This window comes from Triticum urartu, chromosome 7, assembly GCF_003073215.2.
Source record: "Triticum urartu cultivar G1812 chromosome 7, Tu2.1, whole genome shotgun sequence".
NCBI lineage: Eukaryota > Viridiplantae > Streptophyta > Magnoliopsida > Poales > Poaceae > Triticum > Triticum urartu.
Genome location: NC_053028.1, coordinates 92,771,696 through 92,789,380, shown reverse-complemented (window position 1 = coordinate 92,789,380; position 17,685 = coordinate 92,771,696). Strand labels below are relative to the sequence as shown.

Genomic DNA, 17,685 nt, shown 5'->3' with positions numbered 1-17,685 from the left:
GTTACGATGACAGTTATATTATGAGTTTATGCATTTTGATGTACCGAAGGTTGTTCGGAGTCCCGGATGTGATCACGGACATGACGAGGATTCTAGAAAAGGTCGAGACATAAAGATTGATATATTGGAAGCCTATGTTTGGATATCGGAAGTGTTCCGGGTGAAATCGGGATTTTACCGGAGTACCGGGAGGTTACCGGAACCCCCCGGGAGCTATATGGGCCTTAGTGGGCTTTAGTGGAAAGGAGAAAGGAGCAGCCCAAGGTGGCCGCATGCCTCCCCCCTCCCCTAGTCCTATTAGGACTAGGAGAGGTGGCCGGCCCCCCTCTCTCTCTTTCCCCCTCAAGGAGTCCTATTCCAACTAGGATTGGGGGGGGGGAATCCTACTCCCAGAGGGAGTAGGACTCTCCTGGCGCGCCACCCTTGGCCGGCCAGCCTCCCCCCTCTAGTCCTTTATATACGGAGGCAGGGGCACCCCAGAAACACACAAGTTGATCCACGTGATCTATTCCTTAGCCATGTGCGGTGCCCCCAGCCACCATAGTCCTCGATAATACTGTAGCGGAGTTTAGGCGAAGCCCTGCTGCTGTAGTACATCAAGATCGTCACCACACCGTCGTGCTGAACGAACTCTTCCCCGACACTTTGCTAGATCGGAGTCCGGGGATCGTCATCGAGCTGAACGTGTGCTCGAACTCGGAGGTGCCGTAGTTTCGGTGCTTGATCGGTTGGATCGTGAAGACGTACGACTACTTCCTCTATGTTGTGTCAACGCTTCCGCAGTCGGTTTGCGTGGGTACGTAGACAACACTCTCCCCTCTCGTTGCTATGCATCACATGATCTTGCGTCTGCGTAGGAAATTTTTTGAAATTACTACGAAACCCAACAGTGGCATCCGAGCCTAGGTTATTTATGTTGATGTTATATGCACGAGTAGAACACAAGTGAGTTGTGGGCGGTATAAGTCATACTGCCTACCAGCATGTCATACTTTGGTTCGGCGGCATTGTTGGACGAGACGACCCGGACCAACATTACGCGTACGCTTACGCGAGACCGGTTTCCCCGACGTGCTTTGCACATAAGTGGCTTGCGGGCGACTGTCTCTCTAACTTTAGTTGAACCGAGTGTGGCTACGCCCGGTCCTTGCGAAGGTTAAAACGGAGTTAAATTGACAAACTATCGTTGTGGTTTTGATGCGTAGGTGAGATTGGTTCTTACTTAAGCCCGTAGCAGCCACGTAAAACTTGCAACAACAAAGTAGAGGACGTCTAACTTGTTTTTGCAGGGCATGTTGTGATGTGATATGGTCAAGACATGATGCTGAATTTTATTGTATGAGATGATCATGTTTTGTAACTAAGTTATCGGCAACTGGCAGGAGCCTTATGGTTGTCGTTTTATTGTATGCAATGCAATCGTGATGTAATGCTTTACTTTTATCACTAAGCGGTAGCGATAGTCGTAGAAGCACAAGCTTGGCGAGACGACAACGATGCTACGATGGAGATCAAGGTGTCACGCCGGTGATGATGGTGATCACGACGGTGCTTCGGAGATGGAGATCACAAGCACAATATGATGATGGCCATATCATATCACTTATATTGATTGCATGTGATGTTTATCCTTTTATGCATCTTATCTTGCTTTGATTGACGGTAGCATTATAAGATGATCTCTCACTAAATTATCAAGAAGTGTTCTCCCTGAGTATGCACCGTTGCGAAAGTTCTTTGTGCTGAGACACCACGTGATGATCGGGTGTGATAGGTTCTACGTTCAAATACAACGGGTGCAAAACAGTTGCACACGCGGAATACTCAGGTTATACTTGACGAGCCAAGCATATACAGATATGGCCTCGGAACACAGAGACCGAAAGGTCGAGCATGAATCATATAGTAGATATGATCAACATAACGATGTTCACCATTGAAAACTACTCCATCTCACGTGATGATCGGTTATTGTTTAGTTGACTTGGATCATGTAATCACTTAGAGGATTAGAGGGATGTCTATCTAAGTGGGAGTTCTTTAAGTAATTTGATTAATTGAACTTAAACTTATCATGAACTTAGTACCTGATAGTATCTTGCTTGTTTATGTTGATTGTAGATAGATGGCTCGTGCTGTTGTTCCGTTGAATTTTAATGCGTTCCTTGAGAAAGCAAAGTTGAAAGATGATGGTAGCAATTACACGGACTGGGTCCGTAACTTGAGGATTATCCTCATTGCTGCTCAGAAGAATTACGTCCTGGAAGCACCGCTGGGTGCCAGGCCTGCTGCTGGAGCAACACCAAATGTTATGAACGTCTGGCAGAGCAAAGCTGATGACTACTCGATAGTTCAGTGTGCCATGCTTTACGGCTTAGAATCGGGACTTCAACGACGTTTTGAACGTCATGGAGCATATGAGATGTTTCAGGAGTTGAAGTTAATATTTCAAGCAAATGCCCGGATTGAGAGATATGAAGTCTCCAATAAGTTCTATAGCTACAAGATGGAGGAGAACAGTTCTGTCAGTGAGCATATACTCAAAATGTCTAGGTATAATAATCACTTGATTCAATTGGGAGTTAATCTTCCAGATGATTGCGTCATTGACAGAATTCTTCAATCACTGCCACCAAGCTACAAGAGCTTCGTGATGAACTATAATATGCAAGGGATGAACAAGACTATTCCTGAGCTCTTCGCGATGCTGAAAGCTGCGGAGGTAGAAATCAAGAAGGAGCATCAAGTGTTGATGGTCAACAAGACCACTAGTTTCAAGAAAAAAGGCAAAGGGAAGAAGAAGGGGAACTTCAAAAAGAACGGCAAGCAAGTTGCTACTCAAGAGAAGAAACCCAAGCCTGGACCTAAGCCTGAAACAGAGTGCTTCTACTGTAAGCAGACTGGTCACTGGAAGCAGAACTGCCCCAAGTATTTGGCGGATAAGAAGGATGGCAAGGTGAACAAAGGTATATGTGATATACATGTTATTGATGTGTACCTTACTAATGCTCGCAGTAGCACCTGGGTATTTGATACTGGTTCTGTTGCTAATATTTGCAACTCGAAACAGGGACTACGGATCAAGCGAAGATTGGTTAAGGACGAGGTGACGATGCACGTGGGAAACGGTTCCAAAGTCGATGTGATCGCAGTCGGCACGCTACCTCTACATCTACCTTCGGGATTAGTATTAGACCTAAATAATTGTTATTTGGTGCCAGCGTTAAGCATGAACATTGTATCTGGATCTTGTTTGATGCGAGACGGTTATTCATTTAAATCAGAGAATAATGGTTGTTCTATTTATATGAGCAATATCTTTTATGGTCATGCACCGTTGAAGAGTGGTCTATTCTTGTTGAATCTCGATAGTAGTAACACACATATTCATAATGTTGAAGCCAAAAGATGCAGAGTTGATAATGAGAGTGCAACTTATTTGTGGCACTGCCGTTTAGGTCATATCGGTGTAAAGCGCATGAAGAAACTCCATTCTGATAGACTTTTGGAACCACTTGATTATGAATCACTTGGTACTTGCGAACCGTGCCTCATGGGCAAGATGACAAAAACGCCGTTCTCCGGTACTATGGAGAGAGCAACAGATTTGTTGGAAATCATACATACAGATGTATGTGGTCCGATGAATATTGAGGCTCGTGGCGGATATCGTTATTTTCTCACCTTCACAGATGATTTAAGCAGATATGGGTATATCTACTTAATGAAACATAAGTCTGAAACATTTGAAAAGTTCAAAGAATTTCAGAGTGAAGTTGAAAATCATCGTAACAAGAAAATAAAGTTTCTATGATCTGATCGTGGAGGAGAATATTTAGTTACGAGTTTGGTGTACATCTGAAAAATTGTGGAATAGTTTCGCAACTCACGCCACCCGGAACACCACAGCGTAATGGTGTGTCCGAACGTCGTAATCGTACTTTACTAGATATGGTGCGATCTATGATGTCTCTTACTGATTTATCGCTATCGTTTTGGGGATACGCTCTAGAGACGGCCGCATTCACGTTAAATAGGGCACCATCAAAATCCGTTGAGACGACGCCTTATGAACTGTGGTTTGGCAAGAAACCAAAGTTGTCGTTTCTGAAAGTTTGGGGCTGCGATGCTTATGTGAAAAAGCTTCAACCTGATAAGCTCGAACCCAAATCGGAGAAATGTGTCTTCATAGGATATCCAAAGGAAACTATTGGATACACCTTCTATCACAGATCCGATGGCAAGACTTTTGTTGCTAAATTCGGAAACTTTCTAGAGAAGGAGTTTCTCTCGAAAGAAGTGAGTGGGAGGAAAGTAGAACTTGACGAGGTAACTGTACCTGCTCCCTTACTGGAAAGTAGTACATCATAGAAAACTGTTCCAGTGACACCTACACCAGTTAGTGAGGAAGCTAATGATAATGATCATGAAACTTCAGATCAAGATACTACTGAACCTCGTAGATCAACCAGAGTGAGATCCGCGCCAGAGTGGTACGGTAATCCTGTTCTGGAAGTCATACTACTAGATCATGATGAACCTACGAACTATGAAGAAGCGATGGTGAGCCCAGATTCCGCAAAGTGGCTTGAAGCCATGAAATCTGAGATGGGATCCATGTATGAGAACAAAGTATGGACTTTGGTTGACTTGCCCAATGATCGGCAAGCAATTGAGAATAAATGGATCTTCAAGAAGAAGACTGACGCTGACGGTAATATTACTGTCTACAAAGCTCGACTTGTCGCGAAAGGTTTTCGGCAAGTTCAAGGGATTGACTACGATGAGACCTTCTCACCCGTAGCGATGCTTAAGTCTGTCCGAATCATGTTAGCAATTGCCGCATTTTATGATTATGAAATTTGGCAAATGGATGTCAAAACTGCATTCCTGAATGGATTTCTGGAAGAAGAGTTGTATATGATGCAACCAGAAGGTTTTGTCGATCCAAAGGGAGCTAACAAAGTGTGCAAGCTCCAGCGATCCATTTATGGACTGGTGCAAGCCTCTCGGAGTTGGAATAAATGCTTTGATAGTGTGATCAAAGCATTTGGTTTTATACAGACTTCCGGAGAAGCCTGTATTTACAAGAAAGTGAGTGGGAGCTCTGTAGCATTTCTGATATTATATGTGGATGACATATTACTAATTGGAAATGATATAGAATTTCTGGATAGCATAAAGGAATACTTGAATAAGAGTTTTTCAATGAAAGACCTCGGTGAAGCTGCTTACATATTAGGCATAAAGATCTATAGAGATAGATCAAAACGCTTAATTGGACTTTCACAAACAACATACCTTGACAAAATTTTGAAGAAGTTCAAAATGGATCAAGCAAAGAAAGGATTCTTGCCTGTGTTACAAGGTGTGAAATTGAGTAAGACTCAATGCCCGACCACTGCAGAAGATAGAGAGAATATGAAAGATGTTCCCTATGCATCAGCCATAGGATCTATCATGTATGCAATGTTGTGTACCAGACCCGATGTGTGCCTTGCTATAAGTCTAGCAGGGAGGTACCAAAGTAATCCAGGAGTGGATCACTGGACAGCGGTCAAGAACATCCTGAAATACCTGAAAAGGACTAAGGATATGTTTCTCGTATATGGAGGTGACAAAGAGCTCATCGTAAAAGGTTACGTTGATGCAAGCTTTGACACAGATCCGGACGATTCTAAATCGCAAACCGGATACGTGTTTACATTAAACGGTGGAGCTGTCAGTTGGTGCAGTTCTAAACAAAGCGTCGTAGCAGGATCTACATGTGAAGTGGAGTACATAGCTGCTTCGGAAGCAGCGAACGAAGGAGTCTGGATGAAGGAGTTCATATCCGATCTAGGTGTCATACCTAGTGCATCGGGTCCAATGAAAATCTTTTGTGACAATACTGGTGCAATTGCCTTGGCAAAGGAATCCAGATTTCACAAGAGAACCAAGCACATCAAGAGACGCTTCAATTCCATCCGGGATCTAGTCCAGGTGGGAGACATAGAGATTTGCAAAATACATACGGATCGGAATGTTGCAGACCCGTTGACTAAGCCTCTTCCACGAGCAAAACATGATCAATACCAAGGCTCCATGGGTGTTAGAATCATTACGGTGTAATCTGGATTATTGACTCTAGTGCAAGTGGGAGACTGAAGGAAATATGCCCTAGAGGCAATAATAAAGTTATTATTTATTTCCTTATAATCATGATAAATGTTTATTATTCATGCTAGAATTGTATTAACCGGAAACATAATACATGTGTGAATACATAGACAGACAAAGTGTCACTAGTATGCCTCTACTTGACTAGCTCGTTAATCAAAGATGGTTATGTTTCCTAACCATGAACAATGAGTTGTTATTTGATTAACGGGATCACATCATTAAGAGAATGATCTGATTGACATGACCCATTCCATTAGCTTAGCACCCGATCGTTTAGTATGTTGCTATTGCTTTCTTCATGATTATACATGTTCCTATAACTATGAGATTATGCAACTCCCGTTTACCGGAGGAACACTTTGGGTACTACCAAACGTCACAACGTAACTGGGTGATTATAAAGGAGTACTACAGGTGTCTCCAAAGGTACATGTTGGGTTGGCATATTTCGAGATTAGGTTTTGTCACTCCGATTGTCGGAGAGGTATCTCTAGGCCCTCTCGGTAATGCACATCACTTAAGCCTTGCAAGCATTACAACTAAATGAGTTAGTTGTGGGATGATGTATTACAGAACGAGTAAAGAGACTTGCTGGTAATGAGATTGAACTAGGTATTGGAATACCGACGATCGAATCTCGGGCAAGTAACATACCGATGACAAAGGGAACAACGTATGTTGTTATGCGGTCTGACCGATAAAGATCTTCGTAGAATATGTAGGAGCCAATATGGGCATCCAGGTCCCACTATTGGTTATTGACCGGAGACGTGTCTCGGTCATGTCTACATTGTTCTCGAACCCGTAGGGTCCGCACGCTTAAGGTTACGATGACAGTTATATTATGAGTTTATGCATTTTGATGTACCTGTAGGACTCTCCTGGCGCGCTACCCTTGGCCGGCCAGCCTCCCCCCTCTAGTCCTTTATATACAGAGGCAGGGGCACCCCAGAAACACACAAGTTGATCCACGTGATCTATTCCTTAGCCGTGTGTGGTGCCCCCAGCCACCATAGTCCTCGATAATACTGTAGCGGAGTTTAGGCAAGCCCTACTGCTGTAGTACATCAAGATCGTCACCACGCCGTCGTGCTGACGGAACTCTTCCCCGACACTTTGCTGGATCGGAGTCCGGGGATCGTCATCGAGCTGAACGTGTGCTCGAACTCGGAGGTGCGTAGTTTCGGTGCTTGATCGGTTGGATCGTGAAGACGTATGACTACTTCCTCTACGTTGTGTCAACGCTTCCGCAGTCGGTCTGCGTGGGTACGTAGACAACACTCTCCCCTCTCGTTGCTATGCATCACATGATCTTGCGTGTGCGTAGGAAATTTTTTGAAATTACTACGAAACCCAACATCTACCGCCTCATGAAGAAGACCACTCACTTCGAGTGGAACGACCAAGCCGACCAAGCTTTTCACGAGCTGAAGAAGATGCTGGCCACGCCGCCTGTCCTGGCAGCGCCGAGTGAGAAAGAGCCCATGCTCCTCTACATTGCTGCAACCAGCCGGGTGGTCAGCACCGTCATCGTAGTCCAGCGCCCAGAAGAGGGTCGAGCCCAGCCAGTCCAGAGGCCGGTGTACTATTTGAGTGAGGTGTTGTCTACCTCGAAGCAGAACTACCCGCACTACCAGAAGATGTGCTATGGCGTGTACTTCACCGCCAAGAAGTTGAAGCCCTACTTCCAAGAGCATCCCATCACGGTCGTATGCACCGCCCCGCTTGCCGAGATCATAGGCAGCCGGGATGCATCCGGCCGGGTGGCGAAATGGGCCATCGAGCTGGCCCCCTACACGATCTTCTACCAGCCTCGCACCGCCATCAAGTCCCAAGCATTGGCCGACTTCCTCGTCGACTGGGCCGAGACCCAGTACCTACCGCCAGCTCCCGACTCTACTCATTGGCGCATGCACTTCGATGGGTCCAAGATGCGTACCGGCTTGGGAGCCGGCGTCATCCTCACCTCTCCCAAAGGCGACAAGCTCAGATACACGCTGCAAATTCACTTTGCCGCCTCCAACAACATGGCCGAGTACGAGGCGCTCATACACGGGCTCCGGCTTGCCAAAGAGCTCGGCATACGCCGGATCCTATGTTACGGCGACTTGGACTTGGTAGTCCAGCAGTCATCCGGCGACTGGGACGCCAAGAACGCAAATATGGCAAGCTACCGCTTCCTCGTTCAGCAGATCAGCGGGTACTTTGAAGGATGCGAGTTCCTCCACGTATCGCAAGCTGACAACGAGCCAGCTGATACCCTGGCTCGTATAGGCTCCACTCGGCAGGCAATACCAACCGGTGTCTCTCTGCAACCACTACAAGAAACTTGTTAATGCATGACGGATTTCCCATGACCTTTTTAGAAACTGTCATGGACAGCCCAGTACAGCCCGCTCAAGCCCTCCCAAGCCCGCCAAAGCCCGACTAACCATTCCTGGTATAAAAGGCTAACCCTAAACCCTCTTGTTCGGTCCCTTCTCCCCCCTCATACGCAGCCCCTCCTGACTCCCTCCTCTCCCACCCATCGCCGCCACCCACCACCTGCCACCAGTCTTCCTCCCGCCACAGCTCACCGCCGGCCGTCCCCTTCCCTCCACTCACCTCGCAGCTCGGGCCAGCCACCAGATCTGCCGCACCCCCCATCCACCCATCCCTCTCGCAACCTGTCTCTCTCTCATGAAATCCCTCGCGCAGCCACAATCCGCCGATTACGGCGACGTCCGCCACCGCGCAGCACACTCATGAGCTTGTCTGTGATCCCCGCCCCCAGGTCCTCCAGGCTGCCTAGATCTGCCGCTCCCAGTGTCCAGCGCTCGCCCGCGACCCCTAGCCGTGGCTAGGGTTTCGGCTACAGTGTCACGACCATCGCCGGCGTGTCTCCGTCGGTTCCTCTCCGTCCCACACCGTGCCCTCTCCACCTCCTGGATGGAGCCCCCTAGCTCGATGTGCTCGCGCGCGTTGGGGCTGTATGGTGGCGACCCTGACCTCCTCTGTCGCGATCCCGACCTCCTTTGCACAATAATCCTGAACAGTTGCAGGTTCAAATGGATGATTTTGATGCCTACACTTATCTTCTTTGTAGGCATGTATTTAGTCGAGAAAATGCATTGTGTTCATACAAGTATTCTTTGTTGTTTCATGTGATTGACATATTGATTTATTAGTGTATATCTTGATTTGGGTAACTGACAGTTTGAATCTAGATTTTCTAGAGTCTGAATATGGTATCTCACTTCTTGAATTTTGTGCACATCAAAATGTAAATGCTGCTCTCTCACTCCCGTTTTACTGTTTTGCACTGCCTTGTAAATTACTCTTGGACCTGCAATGGTGATCGTTGTTCTAAGATGTGAATCTGAATTGCAATTGTGTCTAGGGTTCAAGCAGAACATGTTTGTTACATGTTCTGTATGGCGTTTGGACACAATTTAGAAAATCATTGATCCCGTCGACTCTGTCTTTTACGTGTTAAGAGCTAACATGTATTTTCGTAGTCGTACTTCTGCCTTCAGAGAATGTTGGACAGCCAAATCAATATCCACTTGGTATATCCCACATTCCATATTTCTGGACAATGGAGTTGGAACTTGCCTCTCATCAGTTATTCTATTCGGCATACCATGTGTAGTGCGTTCTCTATGATATGTTTTAATTTTGTATCATCGCTTTGCAATAAGCTAAGACTTTGTTTTGTGATATACGAATATACAATATATCAAATGCTTACTGGTGGAACTGTTTGCATCTTGCATAAATTTCGAAATTAATAGCTTATAAGGATATTCTAGGCACAGGAAAATATGTACCATGCTTGAAAAGGCAACTATTAAAATCACTACATTTTGAATAATAACTTAGGTTTATTATTGGCTAAAGAGATCTGTTTTTATAGACACACCTAAAAAACTAGGATCCAACTAAAGGAAATAGAGATTAATAATAATAAAAGATTGATACTACTGGTATCTATCTCAATTTTGGTAAATGATAGTGTGAATCTAACATCTAACGGACTTCTTAACTTTTTTTACATCTAAGTCTTAATATTGTAGCTCACAGTCTGAATATTGTGCTTGCAGGTGCATTCACATCACCTGATCTTGTGCAGGCTTTGGAAAAATACTCGACTGTTTGTGCCGCTTTGAAATCTAACATCCAACATTCTTAAGAAGGTATATCAACTTTGAATCTATATACCATGTGCTTCCTGGCATCCTTGCTGCTTTGAAATGATTGAGATCCTTGAATAAATTTAGACAATCTTTCCTCCATTGTTTTTCAACTCTTTTCAGGAAGCAAGCATGAACATAACGAAATTATGTCGCCTAGTGCTTGGTATGAGGTCTTATCTGAAGCCAATTCTCTTGGTCTGATGGTCGGTGCTATATGTCATAAGCTCCTTAATTCCCGTTGTTCCAGTTTCCAGAATCACAACCCATTCGAGCTACAGTTCTAAAAGTTTTATACAGAGTGCATTAGTTGGAACATCTTTTGTTGTCAGTTGAAGTATCATATTTTTGTCATTATAGTATGATGCTTGCTTATATATATTTCTAATTTGATTTTTTTATTCAACGGATTTATATTGCATCAGCTCATACTACTGTAGTACTTGGGAGTTATGTGATATATGTTCTGTTACGCTGTCACTTATAGGTCAACTTGATTAGACTTCTGTTTGACACACTTCTATTTGGATCAATTCTAAGAAACCTCATGTTTATAATTATTTTATACAATAGACACTTTGGTATTCTCATTTGTAGTCATGTTCAGGTCAAGGAATTTTGGACAGCATGTAATTCGTTTGTTGTAATTCATTTAGCTTAGATCAGAATGCTATAATTAGCAAACTTTAGTAGCTCAAAATTCATCATCTTACTTTCACTTAATATTCTTCTCCTAATTTATGCAGATCTGAACCCCACCTTTTATCATTGTTGGGAGATGGATGAGCTTGAGGGCATAGCCGAGCAGCTGTAGAATTGGATCTCCACGATCGAATATATTCTGTGGTGCTAGTTAGGTTGTAATGGTTGATGTAAACGTTCTTGCAATGTTGCTTTATTAATGATGTATATTCTGTAGATACAGTTGATGGTTGCATAAACTGGCATTATGATCTGTGTAAAACTAGCATTATGAGTAAAACTGGCATTATAATACAGGCTGATCGTTGCATAAATTGTCATTATGATCTGTGTAGAAATACTTATTCTTGGGCTAAAACCGGCATTAAGATCTTTCTAATATTATGCTAGAAAAATGTACTGCGCCAAAATTAGGTGAAAAAATGTGCTAGAATAATTTAAATTGTGCTAAAACCCGTGACAAATTCTATGACGAAAAACAGTGTCCATCTGGCAGCCACGTCATTCCAATAGGCCAATCAAAAATCCTACGTGGCACAATCCATGACGGCTTGTTTCGTCACACAGGCTTGGGCCTAGTTAGGGCTGGGGCGGGCTTGGGGTAGACCCATGACGGTCAAGAACCGTCACCGAAGGTACAACGTCAAATTATGACGCGATATACATGATGGATTTGAAATTCGTCAAGGATGCACATCTATGATGGTTTTGTACATACCTACGACGGATCAGATCCGTCATGTGGACTAACAGATTTCTTGTAGTGAACGTCTCCTCAAGCCGTCCATCAAGCCATCTCCAGAGTCCGATTCCATCTTCGTGCCGCCTGACCTCGACACGGCCGGATCCGGCTCGAAGAACCAAGCAGGTGACCCGGGGACTTCGATAGTCGGCCCGGGGACGTCAATAGGCAGCTCGGGGACTTCCGTAGTTACGCCTGACCCGGGGACTGCCGCACCTGGCTCGGGGACTGCGGTAGTCGGCCCGGAGACTGCACCAACACAATAGGCGGCAGCCGACTCCGGCATTTCACCACCCAGCCCGCCCGCCCTGGTCGCAGTAGCCGTGTTGGCAATAGAAGAAGTCGCAGCTCCGTCATGGGCTCAGTCCATCCTAAACTTCCTAATAAACCAAGATCTACCGGCTGACGAAACAGAGGCAAGACAAGTCCAACGCCGAGCCGAAGCATACACAATCGTCAACAGAGAGCTCGTCGAGCGCAGTGTCACTGGAGTCCTCTAGCGGTGCGTCGAGCAAGAGAAGGGCATTGCAATCCTCAGAGACATCCACCAAGGAGAATGCAGCCACCATGCGGCCTCAAGATCACTCGTCGCCAAAGCTTTCCGCCATGGTTTGTTTTGGCCGACTGCTTTGGATGACGCCAAGGAGTTAGTTAAACATTGCAAAGGGTGCCAACTCTTCAGCTCCAAGCAACACATGCCGGCTTCGGCACTCAAGACCATTCCCCTCACTTGGCCCATCGCCGTTTGGGGACTGGACATGGTGGGCCCATTCAAGACGGCGCGCGGCGGCATGACACATCTGCTTGTCGCTGTGGACAAATTCACCAAATGGATTGAGGCAAAGCCGATCAAAAAGCTGAATGGGCCGACTGCCGTGACATTTATCGCAGATATAACAACTCGGTACGGCGTGCCACACAGCATCATCACCGACAATGGCACGAATTTCGCCAAGGGAGCCTTGGCACGTTTCTACGCGACGCAAGGCATCCGGTTGGACTTAGCGTCCGTTGCCCACCCGCAGTCAAACGGCCAGGTCGAGCGAGCCAACGGCCTCATCCTTTCCGGCATCAAGCCCCGACTGGTCGTACCACTGGAACGTTCAGCCGGCTATTGGCTCGATGAGCTGCCGGCCGTCCTCTGGAGTCTGTGCACTACCCCAAACAAGTCAACCGGCTTCACTCCTTTCTTCCTCGTGTATGGTGCCGAGGCGGTCATCCCAACTGACATCGAGTTCGACTCGCCTCGGATAACCATGTACACGGAGGCGGAGGCCAAGGAAGCACGAGAAGACGGCGTCGACCTGCTGGAAGAAGGCCGGCTGTTAGCCCTCAGTCGGTCCGCCATCTATCAGCAGGGCCTGCGCCGCTACCACAGCCGAAAGGTCAAGCCAAGATCCTTCCAAGAGGGCGATCTTGTGCTCCGGCTAATCCAACGAACAGCCGGCCAGCACAAGCTCTCGGCCCCTTGGGAGGGCCCCTTCGTCATCAGCAGAGCTTTAGGCAACGACTCCTACTACCTGATCGACGCGCAGAAGCCGAAGGCACGAAAGAGAGACGACTCCGGCAAGGAGTCGGGACGACCATGGAACGCCAACCTCCTCCGAAGATTTTACAGTTGAAATGCAGTATGTATCACGCTAAACTTTTGTACTAAGTACGAGACAATAGGCCCCCCGAGGAGAGCTCGGGGACTGCCGTCTTTTATCTATAAATGAAGAATACCATGCTTATGACCTTGTCATTACATTCACTTTTTCCGTCCGGCACCGGGTTCGACTAGTCGGCCCGGGGACTGGCCGCCTGGAGTTATATTAAAAGTCCTACCCGCGGTCAGACAAGTAGTGTGCCGGCACCCAAGCCTTCTCTTGCCAAAAGTCGCAGTTCAAAGAACCGGCTGTCCAGCTGGCAAGAGTTAAAGGCAGGAAAGGACGCCCACACGAAAAACGGCTAGGGACTAACGGACTAATATAACAAAAGCCAGTTTTTCTCCCACCACCGACCGACTACCAGAGTAGCCGGCCGGTCGGCTTCCATTCACCTCGCTTCAATCTAAGAAATCTTGAGTACTTGCCTCCCCAAAAGGGGAAGGCGGCAAAGGAAACAGCCTAAGGATAAAAAGCATACGCGAATGGAAACCAAACACGCACACGATCATATTTACACAAAAGGCCTTCAAAAGGCCAGCATTCAACATAGTTCGAATACACCAGTGGGTGGAACTGCGCAAGTTTATTAAAAAAATTGTTCAAAGGGTAACAAGCAGGAAAATCAAGGACGGAAGTTTAGGCCAAGGGAGCGACCGGCGAGTCGGGCAGGTCGGTGGAGATGGTAGTGCCGGCTGGACGAGTGGCCGACTGGCGAACCTCGGCATGATCACCGCCTCCCGCAGAGGGCGCGCTAGCATGCGCCTCGTTGCTAGAGGCACGATCAGGCTGAGCCTCGCTGGCCGCTTCACCGCCCGGCTCAACGTCTTCGCCTTCCACTCCTTCGTCGTCTTCGCCTTCATCGCTGGAGGCAATCTCCTCTGCCGAGTCCTCACCCGCTGCCGGGTCCAGCCCGAACCACTCCTCCGTCTGGGCCACGCCATCGTCATTTATTTCAGGAGCGAAGACGCTGATGTCAGTGCACTCGGCGATCGTCGAGGCATGCTGAGCGATAGCCGGCCGCACCTCTTCCATCTCCTCGTCGGCCTCCAGCCGCCAGGTGCGCAGCTGGTCCAGGTTTAGCCCGGGATACCAGGCTCGGACGAACTCCAGCATCCGCCCAGCTCCAAGCCGGGCCGCTGATGCCTTCCAGGCCTCGAAGCGGCCAACCGCAACCTCCAGCTAGTCGGCAGTCCGACTCGGGGTGCGGGGAATTGTTTCGCCTGGCCAGAGGGCGGCCAACACCTGCGCCCCGGCGCGCTGGAGGCGGCGGAGCATGTGGTGGGCCGGCTGCAGCCGGGCTTGGACCGCCAAGAGTTGCTCCTCAAGCGTCCGGCTCGCGTCCGGCACGATTTCAGCCCCCGCCTGTCGGCGCGCCTCGCGATGGGCCTCGATGGTTTGGGTGGCAAAGACGGAGTAGCCGGGAAAGTATTCTGCATAGAGAACAAAAGCAGCACAAGTCGGAATACAAATCAGGGGGCAAGGGGCAAGCAAGGAATGAGGAAGGCGGCTTACCATCGATCAGATCCTCGATACGACCGAAGCCCTCGCTCAGCGCTTGTTTTGCCTCAGCCCAGCCCGCCGCTTCGGTCTCGAACTCGGCCTTCAGGGCATCCTCGCTGTCCTGCGCCTTCTTCAGGGCCGCCTTGTGGCTCTCCTCCTGGTGGCCCAACTTCTTGGCCAGGCGGTCACGCTCCAGGACCAAGGCATTGTACTCGGCTTTCTTGGCGCGAAGGGCGGCCTAGGCCCCGCTGAGCTGCCCCCTCAAGTCGGCATTGGCTCCTGCAAGCATGAAGACAAAGGAAAAATCAATAAAGAAGAAGTCGTCAAGGAAGATCCGACCCGACTGCTCAGCAGTCGGCCCGAATCTCGGGGACTACACCCAATTGGTGCGCTGACGCGCCCCCACAAGAGATGAACGAAACAAAGCACGCACTCCGGCTGCTGGTCAGGTCCTCGGTTTTCCGGCCCAGCTCCTGAGCCTGGGAGTTGAAGGCAGCAGCGCGGAGGTTATGATACTCTTGGAAGATCAGACAGGAGGCGAGGGTAAGATAGTTGTCAGGACCTAGTAAGTTCCAAGCCGCCTGCGCAGCAGCTGACTCGGTACTCGGGGACTACACCCAGTGGGTGCGCTGACGCGCCCCCACGGAAGAAATCAAAAGAGCAAAATAACCAAGGCCAGAAGGCTCACCCGGATGACGGCCCGCGTCGCGAGGAACTCTTGGGTGTATAGCTGCAGCGAAGCGGCCTAGGCTTAAAGCCGGTTCCGAACCTCCTGGGCCGTCGCATTCAGCTCGCCCGTCCCCCCGCTCGGAGTCCACTCGGACGTGCTAACGCTGGCCAACTCCAGGGCCTTCGCCGTCTGGCTGGCGCCCGCAGCTTGGTGCGGCTCCGGCGCGGAGGTGCCTCCCCCCGCGCGCCGGCGCAATGCCGGCTGCACCTCGAGGCCGGCCCCTGCCTCCGGCTCGCCCCCGGCCGGCTGCTCCAGCGCCGCAGCTGAGTGGCCGCTTTGGCCCGCTCCAGTCGGCGCCGTCTGCGGCGCCCCCTCCACGAAGACCACGTGGTCCTCCCTCCTCTCCATCACCGGCGGGTCTTGGTCGACCTCCTCTGATGGGGGCACGGGGATGTCGGGGGCCACGGCGCGGAGGGGAACGACGAGCAGCGGAGGCTGGTTGTGCCAGGCCCCCGCCTCCGTCTCCGCGGCTGCCGCCTCCGTCTCCGCGGCTGCCGCCTCCGCCCGGGCCTTGGCCGCCGCGTCCGCCTGCTCCTTTGCTGCCTGGGCGGTCCTTCACTCTGCCACCTCACGCTCCTCCCGTGCCTCCCGTGCGTTCCGCTCTATGGCCTCCCTAAGGTCGGCGCGGGGATCCACGCGACGGGAGCCTGAGGACCCTCCAGTCGGCCTGACTACGGAGCCGCCAGGACCTCGCTCAAGGGAAAGCGGTGCCCTGCTCGGCGAGCAAAGAAAGGTTTAGAAGAGCTTCAATCGAAAAGGACAACAAAAAATAAATACAAGACGTTCGACGACTTACGCCGAGATCGCCTGCGGCTGTTTCACCGCCTTGCGGAAGGGGGCCGCCTTCACGGCCGCCTCATCCCGCTTGGTTGCCGCCGTGGAAGCCTTGGATTTTTTTGGCCGGCTGCTGAAGAAGGTCGACGCGGCCCGGCGCTTCTGCGCGCCGCCACGGGCAGCCGGCGCGGCAGACGGGCCCGCGCCTTGATGATCAAGCGCCGGCTGGCGGTGCGGGGCGGCTTCGACCTCGTCGTCGTCCGGCCAGTCCTCAAAGCCGGCCCCGAGCCCCGCGCTTCCTGCCTCGTCGCCCTCCCCCACGATGGCATCTTCCATGGCGGCCGCTCCCAGGTCCGGATCATCAGCGTCGTCCACCGTGCGGTCGGGGAGGAGCTGGCGCTCTACCCCTGCGGCCCCGGCCGTCGGCGGAAGAAGAGGGTTCTGCTAAGGGCAAACCAACTGATCAGAGGTCGGCCATCATGAGGCCGGCTACAAAAAGGAAGAAAAGAAGAAAAACTTACGGCAGGCGGAGGGTTGGCACGAGAATACGGCCCCTTGCCGTATCGCCAATCCTCGGCGAGCTTGCAGTTGGAGATGTAGTTCACCATGTAAGACACCTCTGCATGAGGCATCTCCCTGGTGCTCAGCCGGCACGGGTCGAAGCGGACGCTCATCTGGCAAATCATGTGAGGCTGGCCTTGGAGCGGAAGTACTCGGCGCTCCACGAAGGCGGCCACCAAGTCGGCTCTGGTCAGGCCGTCCGACTGGATCATCACCCGGAGCCGGGAGACGGCTGCGTTCCCGGCCTGAGACAACGACCTGGCCCGGTAGCTCCACGAAGGTTGCCTCCCAGCCGGTGGGCCGGCTATGTAAGCCGGCAGGTTGACGTAGTCGCCCTGCTGGGCGACATTCTTCACGTAAAAGTAGGACTTCTTGAAGGAAATATGCCCTAGAGGCAATAACAAAGTTATTATTTATTTCCTTATAATCATGATAAATGTTTATTATTCATGCTAGAATTGTATTAACCGGAAACATAATACATGTGTGAATACATAGACAAACAAAGTGTCACTAGTATGCCTCTACTTGACTAGCTCGTTAATCAAAGATGGTTACGTTTCCTAACCATGAACAATGAGTTGTTATTTGATTAACGGGATCACATCATTAAGAGAATGATCTGATTGACATGACCCATTCCATTAGCTTAGCACCCGATCGTTTAGTATGTTGCTATTGCTTTCTTCATGA

At 49.5% G+C, this 17,685-nt stretch overlaps 1 long non-coding RNA gene across 1 annotated transcript; it reads left to right on the top strand.

The window, feature by feature from the left end:
- The first annotated feature begins 8,660 nt into the window (after window positions 1-8,660).
- On the top strand, window positions 8,661-11,332 carry LOC125524889. Its single transcript, XR_007291027.1, has 3 exons — window positions 8,661-10,337; window positions 10,458-10,540; window positions 11,081-11,332. It is a non-coding gene; the product is annotated as an uncharacterized LOC125524889 (long non-coding RNA).
- Window positions 11,333-17,685: the final 6,353 nt, after the last annotated feature.